At 36.7% G+C, this 12,711-nt stretch overlaps 1 protein-coding gene across 2 annotated transcripts in view; it reads right to left on the bottom strand.

The window, feature by feature from the left end:
• chrm3a (cholinergic receptor, muscarinic 3a) overlaps nucleotides 1–12,711 on the bottom strand; it is an 86,537-nt gene that overhangs the window by 27,638 nt on the left and 46,188 nt on the right. The window contains exon 1 of one of the 2 annotated variants that reach the window (XM_032554112.1): nucleotides 4,723–5,658. The exons of the other annotated variant lie outside the window; for it this stretch is intronic. The gene's annotated coding sequence lies outside the window, so the exon portion shown is untranslated. Of the gene's footprint in view, nucleotides 1–4,722; nucleotides 5,659–12,711 lie in introns of those variants that run through there. 2 annotated transcript variants of the gene reach the window in all.

Raw genomic sequence — 12,711 nt, forward strand, 5'->3', positions numbered from 1 at the left:
TCAAAGTCAATAGAAGTCTGAGTTAAAAATCTATTATGAGGGATTTAATTAACAAATGTTGAGCTCTGATCTTGAGTTAGTGTCTGTTATGACATTAATGTGTCGATAAATGACACTGGATGCTATAAGAAGCTGAAAACATATTTTCTGTATAATCCACCTCAATGTGTCTGACTAGCAAAGATAACATTACATGAAGGGAAATGAATTAACTTTCACTGATGAACCCAGAGCTTTGCGACTGAAAACCACAGTTTCCATGTTTGCTGTGTGCTCAGTCACACTACTCATTATCTTGTTTATCTCACCAGTCTGTACATGTTGGTAGGTTTTTAGTGAAGGGTTTTGCCACGAATTAGGGAACCCTGTTTCATGGAGTTCACCCTTTTTTTCTCCCCATCATCAGCTACTGAGTTAGTATGCTCTGTTGGAAACCAGATAATTGTAGCTCAAAATCTGACCCTATGTGCCCTGTCCACTCTTGTCACATGCTAAAAGAAAGATATTTTGCACACTTTCTGCCCATCTTGTTTGAGGGAAAAAGCTAAAAGGCAATTTTCTCAACAGTTTTAAGCATTTCTAATAAAAATAAAGAATAATGTTGGAGAGATGTACATTATTGATTGCATCAACACAATGAAAATATTGTGATGGATTTCTTGCACAAATTGAAGTAATTTGTTTTGTCTAATTCTCTACAGTATGTCATAACTGCACTATGTGCTTTTATGACACTTTCCATTAGCAATCAGGCATGAAGCCAAAGCGTTTTACGACGTCTGCAGTAACTCTGACTGATGGCGCACTTTGTGCTAAAGTAACATTTTCACTTAAAAAGACAGCATAAATGTGCCAGTGTGCTTCTCTCCTCTGTGCATTTGTCATACTTTATACAGAAACAAACATTCGTGGAAATCCAGACACAAAACCTCTTTTCAAAAATACTAAATCCAAAAGTACAACAATCTGCCAACTTAAAACTATTTGAATGAGTCACATTTCTGACATTGGTTTGCAACAAGTATCCCTTTTACACAAGTTTAATATAGAGGAAAAATTGACTTTGAGCAATGCAATAAACATATCTCCATGCAAACATTTTTTTTTCCCTTTTTGTTATGATATTAATATTTTTATTTAACAACCTAGCTTTAAAAAAATACAACTTTCATGAGGCTAATCTTAAAATTATGATTTCCAAAGTACTACAATCCAGCTTCAGACGCCAGTGGCCACTGTATTTTTGCCACAGCATTTTTGCTAAACCTCAAAGATGTGCACCCCAAACAAAGGCCTATTCAGAAAATAACTATTTGTAACAACAATCCTGTACAAACAAGTCCTGCTTTTTAAACTATGTTTCACATGAATAAAAATGTATTTTTGATACACCAAAACAACAACATAAAAAGCCGACGGCTTTGACCAGAAATCTTCTCACAATAATTCTGCCTCCTTGTTATGTAAAATACACAGAAATAAAAGTCAAAGTATCAAAAATCAACACCAAGATCCAGCAGATCGTGACATGATAACTAAGCGAGTTTTCAGAACGTGATTAGAAAAAAAAGGAGATAATAATATAATGACACCTGCGAGATGATGCAACTTCAATGCAATCCATAAAAGATCTATTCAAATTATACTGATGGGGAAAAAAGGTAACATGCAAACAAAAAATTACCCAAGAGAGAGACAAGTGAAAGTACAATAGTCTTATTTTAGGTAGAGCAGCAAAATCCGTTGCTGGTTTCCTTTTCTCTCCTCAAAATTTCCAAGTTAGGCTGTTTTACTTCTGACCAAACAACAACATCCATAGGGCAATTTCCAGTTGGATAATAAATCACCCACACCCCAGAGACACTCAAACATGCATTCATGATGGATAGCTGGGCTGTTAAAATGTGAAAAGGCAGAGTAAGAATTGAGAGCATTCAGAGTCACAGTGCCAGGAGGCCTTTTGCCAAAATGAAAGTATGAGCTATCATGAAAAATAAACTTTAGGGTAATAGGTAATGAAAAACTTTGTTGCTCCAGGTAAAAACAATGATGGACTGAAGAGATCACAAAAAACTGGCTTTACAAAATATAGACAGATAAGGAAAAAAAAGGGACGGTGTACACAGGTTGCAACTGCAGAGGACAAAACTATAAGGAAGCAGAAGATTCCAGAAAAAACAAAAGCAGCAATGCATGACATTAGCGAGAAAAACAGACATGTCAAGAAGAGAGATAAAATATAAGCATCATAACAGCGGTTATGAGCTATTATGAAGTGCAGTGATTATGTCGTTGTAACATCTGAGTGGGATAGACAAGTATTGGGAGCTGCATTGCAGGATGGGAGGGAGATGGTGGATGGTGCGTTGTTGGAGCAGAAAAGCAGAGAAAGCATCTTCTCTTGTGAGGTAAATTGTCTGTGACCGGTTTGCGTGTCCATCATCTCTCTCCGCGGTCTAATTACTGCTGGTTCCACCTGGCTACACCGCTCCCTCCTCCTCAGTGCACAGCAGCAGTGACAGACGACCACAATGAGATTCAGAGAGGAAAAGTTAGCCTTTTCTTCTTTGATTAATTTTTCACACCAATAAGGTGCAGAAAAATAAGTTCAGATATTTAGTTGTTGTAAGATCCTCCAGATATTCACAAGTTTTGAAATAAGATTGCAACCCCAATAGTCAATAAATCTAAAGCATTTAAATGGGATTGTCAGTAATAATCTTAGTCTTACTTTGCATCTTCCTAATTGTTTAAGTTATACTTCTTGAAGTAAATAATGCTTTAGACTTGGAGTTCCTCATCAGCAAGTGTAATCCTAATTCTAATTGCTGACATGTCAATAATGTAATAATCAACTAAAAACTGAACGTACATATTGAAGGAGACACCAAAGAAAACCGTCAGCTCAACAATCTGCCAACCACCTGTTTATTTTGGCAATTTCATTTAAAAATATATATTATCAGCTTGGATGTAAGAAAGGCCTCCTCTTTACACATCCCTTTTCAAACATTCAGAAAAAAAGTATTGTGAACTTACAGAACTGCTCCTAAGATATGACATAGTGAAAAGCCCTTGTCTTAGTATCTAATAAAGTGCTGCAGAAAGCTGAATAATAGAAATGTGAGTCTCTCTTCATCAGGCAACACATTTCATCTTTTACTTCAACCCCGCAGCCGATTTTAATGCTATCTGTCAGAATTATTCAAAATAAATTATGAAAAAATACAGACGAATACAGTGGCTTTGACTTGTGAAGTCTTTGAAGAGCTGAGGCTAACCATAAGAACAAGAAATATCATTACCAATGCTGCTTTTAGATGTTTATGACCCATATGGTAACATATACAGGAAGGTGGAACAAACTCTCCAACATACCAACCTAGTAAAGCGACACCTTCTTCCACATAAGACTGTAAACAAGAGGTAATTACAATAGCTTTTTAAACTTGAAGTCTAATTGCACAATAGGGAATCATACTGAGAGTAACAGTCTCCTTAGTGGGCTCATTACTAAGAGAAGGTGATCATGTTAGCAGTCCACCAAACCCCATACACTTCAGATGAATGACAAGTGGTCCACATCAAAATGCACAACAAGCCTTTGTTTGACATTAGAGGCTTTGGCAGTCCCACTTCAAAATAATCATCCAATTACAAAAACCTGACAGCTTTGACTGAGTGCCTTTATTATTATAATAAATAAATTTATTATTATTATAACACCAAAACTGCCTTGTAAAATTAGATAACAGCAATAGTTTAATAAAATAAGAATGAGTGTTGTAAACTTCATTTGGTCAAAGAGCCTTTTCAGTTATGAACATAACACAAGTAGGATGATTCTGGGAAATTACGTTGAGGTGAATAAAGCAGAGGCGGAAACTGAAGGAATCTGTCTTGGTATCTAAGACCAAGACAGGGGAAAGAAATCTATCACCCTCTTCAAGTAACAGCAGGCTGATTAGCAAGCAGACAGGCTTCCCAACTATACAGAGTTACACACATCCACCTGGAGAAACCTTTGTGAAGGGAAACTTTTCGGCTGCTTTAACAATTGTTCATCCAGGGTTTTCCACAATAATCGCCTGCTAAGCAGTGAACATCACAACCCACTGAGCCAGACTTCGCTCACAGAGCACAAAAGAGTAGTTTCACCCACAAGAAATGAGCACCTCTACACAGCATGGTGTCACTTCAAATACAAGCTGAGACCATTCCAAAGGAGAGAGGATTGAAAGCTACTTTAAGAGGAGGAAATCCATTAAGGAAGCTACAGTGATGACACAGCAGTCATTCTGGGTAAAGCTGCAAAAAGAAAACGGTCTATAAACATTGTGTTTAGAAGCATCACTCTCAATAGTGCAACAGTTGGGTTATGTGGTGACAAGCACGACTAATGTAGATCATTTTGTTATGATGATGACAGTACAGTGCATTGCAAAAGTATTTTTGTGTCTTAAGGTTGCAGCATGTAAATTTAGCAAAAATATGTTTTCCGAATATTTGTTAAAACTGTCACTGTGTCGTGACAATATAATATGAGATAAATAACGTGTGAAAAGATCTAGCTCCACCACCTCCTCCGGGTGTTCCTACTGCCATCTGCAGAAATACAGCCGGTCAGAAACAACCAATCAGAGCCAGAAGAAAGGTCTTAGCATTGTCAATCATCCTCATATACACGCTGCTCAATGTGCAAAAGACAGAGAAACAAGTCACCAGAAAAACTGTTTCTCAGCCGTCATCGGTAGCTAGGCTAACAAGCCAGAGCATTCATGGCAGGCTCCGTTGGGAAGAAGCAGAAGGGAATGATTTGTTTTCTTAGATTATCTGGCTCACATTCTACTGTCAGGTTATAGTGACAGCTTCCACAAATATGTAAAAATTACACTTTTATAAAAGTAACATGCTGCAGCTTTATGCTGCACAATTCCTCTACAGGTCTTGTTTTCTTTTTGGAGTTGGAAAGTGAATGTCTCCCTTCTCTTCTGTGTATTGGAGGTTTAGCAACTTTTTCTCTTATGCCTTCAATGGAGAAGTATCTCCCAAAGCATGATGCTGCCACCACCATGTGTCACTACGGCGTACAGATTGTGTATCTGGGTCAATGCGATGTACATTTTTATATTACACATAGGCCTTTGCACTTGTATTTGTGTCTCTTTTAAAGCTTCTGAGAAACTGTAAAGATGACTTCCTCTACTTCCTTTCAAAAATGGCATTCTTCTTGTTAAAAGTCATATTTGTAGAATCCATAATTAACGTGAAAACAGATTTTCTTCACCTGAGATGTGGCTCTTAGCAGCTCCTACAGATTTACCACATGTCTCTTGGCTACTTCTATTAATGGTCTTGTAGTTCAACTTGTCACATGTTGTGTGAACACATTAGAACAGAGTATTATGTGTTCAAAGCTTAAAATATGGTTTTATAACCTTACCTTGACATAACTTATCTAAAACCTTTTCTCCTAAATGTGTCTACTGTGTTTTTTTTATTTGTTTTTTGGTCTTCTTTGTTCATTTATATTCCTTTACCCATCTCTGAAGCATTTATAGGACAGATTGAGTTATGCTTTGATTAAATTACATCCAAGTGGAAATCTATGCAGTGGATTTCATTTTTATGAAAATAAACCAATTTCCACATTTTTGCATGTAGAAATATTTTTGAAGCTATATGTCATTTTCTTTCACTTTGCAATTATATAATTGTACTATGCTCCTCTACCATATAAAATCACCTCAATGTCTACTGAAGTTTATTGTTGTAGGGTACATGAGCGATGGCTGTGCATGAAGGACACAGAGGACAGGCCCAGATGGCATTCAGTGTATTTTTAGTTAGTCTGCCACATGAAATTCAAATAAAAGGCACTTAAGTCTGTGATTGTAACATGACAAAACATGGAAAAGTTCAAAGGGTGTGAATAATTTTGAATGTGAATAAAAGTCGCAGTAACTCGGTAACTACAGTTTGCTGGTTTTGAACAATCATAAATACAAAGCAAAACAACGTAGGCTTAGTTTTACTTCTGCCTGCTTGAATCCCATTTAAACTCTCACAGCATTATGTAAAATGTCAAGGAAAGGACCTCAGAGCAGTTGGGAAAAAACAAACCTGTCAGGCATGTCATGGCACAGTTACGTTGTGCTGCAGCTCAAATTAATTCCAACAGATATGGATTCGTTAAATAAGATTCTGCTGCTGGTGTCATCTAGCATGTTCCATCACAAAAAAGACTAGAACCCGCTGACAAAGAGCTGTCAGTTTTAACATGCATGCCTTTTAATTTAGTTTCCAACAGAATTTGGTAGAGGAGACATTTCCTGCAGCACGACTCTGATTTCACACTCTTCTTCTTTGCTCTGTTCTCTTTTGCGGTATCTTTTTAATGTTTTATTCTACCATCAGCTGTCCTAAACATTTCCCAAAGTTTTGATTGGATGTGTTCCTCTCAAAAAAAAGTTGAAAGTTGAGAAAGAAACCAAAACATTCGACTTTACAGACAAAAGTTTGGCTGCAGTTATAATGAAATATATCTCAGCATCAGTATTTAATCAACTCTTCATTATCCCACTCAATCACAGTTGTAAGTACAGAGAAAGGTTTTTATGCTTACCCCTGCTGTTTCTTCACAAGGACACATTCATAAGCACGGTTCATTTAGCGTTACTGGTTTTTGAATTATGTTGCTTCAGTAAAATAATTAACACCATGCCACTGCAAACGTTTCTCGGTCAGCGGCCGCACAGAGGTGGCTGTCAGAACCCACATCAGATCAAAGCTCATTGTCTCGGCTTTTCTCTCCACTGGTAGCAGGTGCGGCTGTGAAATCGACCAGACACCATTCATTGCAGCAGGTCACGTTGGAAAAGTGATTTTCTATTTTGTGGAGGGGACCCTAAAGCAGAGAAGACCTGAGTGCAAAAACAGACGTTTGCAGCATGAACAGGGTGTATCTGGAGAAACAAAAAAAAAGAAAGAAAAAAGAATGGTTTGTTTCATTGACAGTAATCTGAAGTGAATAGAATGAGGCTAGCTAAAGCAGGCTATATTAGGGGTAACCCATGTTAGGATGGAAAATTCATCTTGCAACCAATCTATGCAACCAGATTATATTTATCTAGATCTGCAGTGACTATCACAGGCTGGGTCATAAGAAGGAAATTTGCAAAAGTCAGAAAATGTCATAACTGAGGTCAAACTCCATCCCTTTAAAGGAGAAAGATAGAAGATTAAACACCCATTTATTTTCCAGTCTGAAGAAACCAACGATATCATGCACATGTTCCTGAAATGTGAATCATTACTCCTCTAAACAGCAGTGGAAACGTGTTTCTGTCTAAGTCTCTGCACCCTACAGAGCTTCTCTAATGGTCTGTTTAATTTGTAATTGGAAGTAGGAATTACTGGCTTTCAACTTAAAAAATCACCCACAATGAAATTCAAACTTCAAAAATTGTGAGTTCCCCAGCCCACCACAAGTTCAAAATCTAGCATAGCTGTCTCTTAAAAAAAAAAGTCAAAGTAAAAGACAAAAGTTTCTTTAATTTGGCTTGTTTTGCTGCTCTGATTATTTGTATCACATCTAAATACTGGCACACATAGTAACACGCAATCTACACAGTATAGCAAAATCACAGGGGGTGAAGTTTCAAGACATTGGAATGTCAGTATGTTTCTTGTTACTCACAAATTATCTGCACCATCTTCAGATGTGAACTGGATTTGTATATCCTGAACAGTTACTTTAAAACACAGCTTTAATCAGTTTGTGAAAATGCATACTTAACTTTTTTGGCATTAAGACCACTACAGATTGAAACAAGCAGAAAAAACTCATTTACTAGTCAAACCTGCAAGGATTCATTCAGAAGCTGATTCTTTAAAACTTTTCGTGAAACCTTTGATGAATGTAAAAAAAAAAAAAAGAGAAAATACATATATATATTGGCTTGCTTTGCTAATAGTACTTAACCTGATCACTGACCATCCCACTGGTTATGTGGTCAGTTGAGAACAAATTACATGCATCATTTTATCAGAGGTTCAAGGCATGCTTACATTTAATATTCAGATTCAATCAACTAGTAACAGAGTGATCAAGGCAAAGTCATTAAAATCTATGAATAGATGCAAACTATTGCTTGTATGCTTTGTCTTTCACTGCCTTATAAAGACGCATAATTTCAAGCAAATTACACTATCTTCAATTTTTTAGCCATTTGACCATGTGAAATTTACAATAATCAGCTGAGCCATGTATTATTTTTGGATATGCATCAGAACTTGTATCATATATCCCTGAAATGCTACACTACTATATAATGAATGTAAGCAGCTCACAAATCCTGTACCAATAATAACATAACTTAATCTAACATCTACAGTATGCAGATGCTCTTTCTGCTCTAAAACTGTGTTTTGCATCTCCATATGATGAACTGCTCAACTGGTAACAGCATAACCTAATATTTGATTTATTTTCCTTATAATGTATATGGAAACATAAATATAAAAAGAAAGAAACAGACCTCTTATCGTACAACACTAAATTCTTCACCCTTCATCCAAATACAAAAGGCGGTTGCATAAAAGTGAAACACTTACTTTATTGGTGAGAAAGAACTTGATGTTCTACAAAACATTTCATTTTTTCATGCTTAGTCTGATTTAACACGTTTTTTCGACACACCAGCAAACCCGGTGAGATAAGAAACAGTGTGACAGTGCTTAACAATGCGCCATCTTGTAAACAGGGAAGTTGTGTTAAAGAAGTAAATCTGTGCAAATGTTATACAGTGAACTCTGTATGAAGCAGAGCCACTTTGATTGTTTGTGGAATTGTATGGAAAATTTTTATGGAAGGCAACCCGGGGTCGAAAAATATGTGTAGAGTCGCACTGTTATCGTTTACTCCCTACTTTTTTATAGCTGCATGAGATTTATAGAATCATATCTTCTCAGAGTATACACAGCTCAAGTGAGGAAAATCTATTTGAGGTTTATTCAGGGTAAATCTTGTATGCCTCATGCCATAGCATCGGGAAGTTAGCAGTTTTTTAAATGAACTACAATCCACTCACAACTTCAATTTTCCTGCTGCTATGTCACCTGCCGTCTATCCAGATGGTTTACGTCGTATCAGAGGCATTCTCCTCTGCCTCATATGGCTGGAATCTGTGTCCTTTAGTATTGGATTGGGACCAGTAATACACTCCCTGTCCTATAATGCTGATGGAAGGTTTTCTCTGCCATCTGCCAGATGAGAATTTCGGAGCTTATCTGTACATCTATTCCTGCCTGATCTGGGTGTGCAATATGTAGAGAAAGGGAAGACGAAGACAACAGGAGGAACAATAACTGAGAGACTGAGAACAGGTACGGGATGACAATCGTTTTACCTGCTGCCATTTCTCAGAATAAGAGACGGGGAGAAATATCATAGAAATGTCAGAGACTGGTCTGAGTCTTCAGAAATCTACTGGGATAAGGAATAATCCAAAGAATTGTGGCAATCTTAAATTTCAATTCAAACCATAAGCACGCTAGTTGAATTTCCCGTTTTAAGAGGATCGTTTTTTAAATCCCAAAAGTACCCTGAACTGATCATGAATATTCAGGTCTCAGTGAATTTGAACTGACCTCAGTCTCTCTGGGTGAAGTCAAAGCTAAAAAGCAGATATGTTTGACTAGGCATAACACTCCACAAGTAAGGCAGACAGTATATTGCTTGCACGCTAATTATCAGGTGGGGTTAGTTTGCAGTCTATTTAGCTTAATATATGGGTGAAGCTCTAATGGTTAGGACCCTTGAGGATTTTTATTTATTTTGTTTACTAAAAGCATTAGCTAAAACAAACTGTGACAAACAGTAGGTCCTGAGGGAAGCACAACCCTGCAGAGAGGTTAGAGGGGAACACGTTGAATCGACAAAGAGTCATTAATTGTGGGGAGGGGCGGTATTTTTGGCACCGATATTTCACTCAGGAAAAGACCATGAGCATTATTGCACTCCACAAATCACTATGCCACAGACAAGCGGCTGCAGGACTTCAAAGTCTCCATGACATAAACAATTAATTATAACTACAGAACAGAAGATAAGTTCAGTTGAAAATGACATTATTAAGCTCGTTATACAAAACAGCAAAAACAAAAACAAAAACAAAAAGACATGTAAGACATGTAAAACGGTGCAAACTAAATATTTCAGAACATTCAATATTTTGAAAAAAAATTTCTGGACAAAGATAAGCAAAGCTGATATGAAAAATTCTTTTTTGAATCTACTTTAATTACCTAATAAATTATTGAAAGAAGCATTTTTGGTCTGGTGGGAAAATTATTGATCATGATTTTGTTAAAAGTTATTATAAAAGAACTACAACCAGGACTCCTAAAAGTCCCGCTTACCGAACTTTTAGGCGTTCACAACCTAAAAGTTTGGTCCACAACATTTAACATTTAGATAATTTTAGCATTCCCAAAAATAAAAGTTAATTGATGATTTTACAAAGGCAAAGATTCTTATTTCACATAGAATAAGATTGGTTTGGAAAGCTGTATTTCTATTAAAATTATATGTTTGACCTAAACAAATCCTCAGAAATGTAAAACATTTGTGTGACAAAACAGCAAAAAGAGAAGCTAGTACAACAGAGAAAACAAAAACAAGGAAGTTCCTCTAAATGTGATTTATCAGTGATGGTAGAAAGATTGAGAGATTCTCAACATGTAGCATCAGTCAAGCAGCCACATCTCATAGCAGGCACTTAAACAGCAGAGCTACAAAATCACAAGCAGCATACTAATGCATTATTTAGATGAGGTGAATACATTTGTTATAATAGGGAGCTTTATTTCTGCTAAGTAATAGAAAAATGGGATGATCTGCAAATTACACTTAATTCTTCACAGTATAGAATCAAAATTGCTATCTGACAAAATGTTTATATTAAGAGAGGATGTCATTGATAGAATGTGGTAGTAAAGTGGTTTAAATCACATTTAATTTGGTTCTGTGCTTGAATACAAATTGGTAAAAACCGCTAGGAACAACACTGTTAGACACATAAAGCAATACAATACAATGCAATAATTAGTAGATAACACATATTTACAGTACAAAATTTATTATCTAAAAGATGTCATTAAAAAACACAAGTATATATATGTTTTCCATTTCGTTATTATTTGCTGAAAATTATTTTAAATGTATATTTCAAGAACAGTACGGTTTAGTAATACTGCTTGAGCAAAGAATGTGAATTCCTCTTACAGAACTCACAATTATCCAGGAAAATAGAACATCATTTCCTCTGATGAGACAATTGAGGAGACAAAGGATTGTCAGGGATAAAAGCCTGACTGGGGAACAGATAATTGGTAGCATTAGCTTTACAAGCTACAAGCTGATGCAAAGAGTGGAAATGTAATCCTTGATTTTCCGTACAGTGGAAAGATACAAACAGCTACATTAGCTTTTTAAACACAGACATGATGGACGGACTGTTAAACAGCTAAGTTAATGGATGTTGCCACCAAAACTGACTATTCATTAACATAAATGTAGATACAATGGCACAGTAGGCTGCTGACTAATTTATTACATTTAATCTTCCAGATTCCTCAGCGCACTGCAAATTTCAGAGAGATAGAGAGACTGTGCAACCCAATCATTTTCCTTGCTAGACTCCATTTTCCGTGCAAACTAATGGCAAATTACTTAAAACATTAAGCTTTATAGTTTGTACATTAGAGAAATTCTGAGGGGGATCATGTTAATGAGAGTGCATTTACTCCCCCAGCTGCTTCAAAGTGAAGCCCACACAGGTGGGTTGATACTCCTGCTCCAAGTCACACAAAGCAAAGGGGGCTTCAGGGCTTAGTGCAAGGCCAGTGGATGTGTGTGGGGGTGTGCAGGGGGGGAGGGGGTGTGCGTGTGTGTGTGTGTACTTTTGCAGGGTCTGATCAGAGTGCTTCCAGATGCTGCTGCCATTTACTCCCCTGCCAATCAAAAACCACAGCAGAATGGCAATTCCTCAGAGTCCCAGTGTACCGCCACTCTACCCGTTAGTCAGCAATACTTGAATCCTCTGCTCTTACGGCAGATGAAGCATGTTAGCCATAAAAATGAATGCATAACTTTAAATAAGATACTTTGAGAAAATTGTATTTTACAGATAGTTTAGCAGTGCTAAAGGCAGATCCTGTGCATCCTCTTGCCCTTGGATCACAGATTATTCATTGTATAAAAATTACATTCACCGACTGCATTGTTTTTTATTTTTAAGATTACTTAGTATGCAATTTTGAATTTAAATAAGTGTATGTACAGTATGGTAGAAGCCAATGCTGTATTCAAATAATATGTTGGCATCAAGCAGACAATAACATCTGAGCAGGCTGAATGGTTTTGTTCACTTCCTCCTCTGCCATTAGAAAATTACCACCATACGCAGACTACAATTCTAAAACAGAGCAGAAAATCAATGACACCGTTCAAAACTCCTCCGTCTGTCCGCTGATTGGCCCAGTTGAAATTCAACAGGATAAATCAAGTTCAATAGGAGAAACTCCAGACGAAGAACTGAAGCGAGATGAGAATCGAGAGGAATTAGGTTGGAAGACAATGGCCACGCTATGCGTTTGATTATCGTCCATTAAGTCTTATGCCTTAATCCTAATTTAGCTTTATTCTTT

This window comes from Xiphophorus hellerii, chromosome 22, assembly GCF_003331165.1.
Source record: "Xiphophorus hellerii strain 12219 chromosome 22, Xiphophorus_hellerii-4.1, whole genome shotgun sequence".
Classification (NCBI taxonomy): Eukaryota; Metazoa; Chordata; class Actinopteri; order Cyprinodontiformes; family Poeciliidae; genus Xiphophorus; species Xiphophorus hellerii.